The following is a 2146-nucleotide window of genomic DNA, read 5'->3' as shown; positions in this document are numbered from 1 at the left end:
GTTATATTTTCCACAGACAGATAAATGAATGCCTGAACTGATATTTTATGGGTTTCATATTACTTTTCTATACAAAACAGATATCATAAAATCATCTATTGTCCGACTTGCGTGCATTGAACAATTGACGACGACGATAATGTCTCCAAATTTCCAACCGTAACTTAGGCTACAGGCCTCGCTTGACAATTCACATCAAAGGGCCTGTTAATTAATCTTGCACAGCTTCCTCCTCATCATCATCATATTCATCATCATCATAATTATTAATTGTGCATGGCAAAGTAGGGAAAAACTATGAATTCAGAGTGTATTCAATAAGACATCTCATACAGTGATGCACCTAGAAATCATCTAGAAAACAAAAACTTTTCGAAGGAGAAGCCGAAGACTCCCCCCCCACCCCATATCTAAAATTTGTCTTCCAGCGACAAAACAATTGCTAGCTCTCTTCTCATGACCCCTCCCACCATGGGAACCCATCTGTGCGGTAGCCAGGGTAAACTCTGGATCCGTGCTTGACATGTATTTAAGAGAAGTGCTTAAAAAAAGTATATTTATTCACAGAAAATAATGTTGCATACTAGAACTGTCATACAGATAAAGGCATGTTTTTTGCCTTGGCTTGGTACTTACTGAAGAAGTGAATATATGTCCTAGGCAAGTGTATGGAACCTTTAGTCTGATTTTCTGCAAAAGCTCACTATGTGTAGTAATTGACCTACTTGATTTGGATAAAAGGTTAGCCCACTAGACACTAAATTTCAACTGAAGAAAAAATGCATCCTAGTTTCTTAATCAGTCATTATAAATTTTACACTAATGAGAAGAAAATAATGTAAACTATCATTAATGGTTCCTGAGTTATGTAAGAAAGAGTAGATTGAGTCTAAACATACAGGTGGAATTTAGCCCTTTTTTTCCTATTCAAAAACCTAATTAATTAATTCGTGGTTTGTCAAAAAGTACCGTACCGGTACCAGTACAGCCCTGAATATCCTTGAGCGAGTGCCTACAATTTTTTTTATGCATACTAGAACGTACCAGTAGACGTCAGTGTTAAACTAACACATACATTTGTAAAACTGCATTTAAAACAAGACTCTGTGTTGCGACTCCTTTTTCGACTGTCTTCAAGTCTCGGCTCAAAACCCATCTTTTCTCTTTATTTTAATTCTGAAGTTGATACCTTTTCTTTTGGTTTTTTTAAAATTCTTAGATGATTTTGTAGTTTGCGCTATAAAAGTATATCACCTTTACCATATAATGCCAAGTTCATATAACCTTCAGATATTATTACACTGTCTGCATGGTTGCATCTTTTGTTGACAAGCTTAATTTTAAATTTATTTTTTTCAAATAAATCTATTATTCACATTTGGTAGGAATGTATTTATCTAGTCCCACTTTTTAGATCTCGTGATTATTTCGTGTCTTTTGCATTTTCGTTGTACAGTATGTGATTTTGTAAACTATGATAACCTTGAAACATAGGTCCATAAATGCATAGCAAACAACACTAGATATTAAAACGTATACATAAAAGGACGTAGCATGAAAGTATACATAAAAGGACGTAGCATATCATAATTATTTTGAGATCACGTTTTCAATCTTTGAAAAACACAATGTTGGTAGTCACATAATAATAAGCAATTATTGCCCCCCCCCCCGGGCCAACAGGCCTCATTTTGCCTACCTGTGGTCTACATATATGTAGTAAAATAGTATTAACTTGATGCAAACTTGATAGGCAACAACACATCATTGTTATTAGTTTCATTCATTTCGGATACTTTTATTATCTTACTAGAATAGGCAATATAAATAACATTGTTTTTAAATATCAAACCGGATGTTATTGGTTGTTAACCTGACTTTCAAAAATGAACACTGCGAATTCCTTCCTTTCCCGTTGGACATGGTTTTCGCAGAATAAATAAATGTATTTCCAGATGTGCACAGGTTATATAAAAAAAAATGAACCCCATGTGTAAGTATGAGAATTTAATATAGTGGGTGTTCTGTAGGTTGTTGACTCGTTGATGGAGGTTTGTATTGTGTATGATTTAAACCAAGAAAGTGTTCAGTGACACATTGTAAACTGAACACGTGTTGCATGCCCTAGTTACAATGACATTACAAG

This window comes from Anneissia japonica, unplaced genomic scaffold (assembly GCF_011630105.1).
Source record: "Anneissia japonica isolate Jap-2015-1 unplaced genomic scaffold, ASM1163010v1 scaffold287835_len3118868_cov185, whole genome shotgun sequence".
In the NCBI taxonomy this organism is placed as follows: domain Eukaryota; kingdom Metazoa; phylum Echinodermata; class Crinoidea; order Comatulida; family Comatulidae; genus Anneissia; species Anneissia japonica.
The sequence above is the reverse complement of the archived record's forward strand: the minus strand, read 5'-3'. Positions refer to the sequence as shown.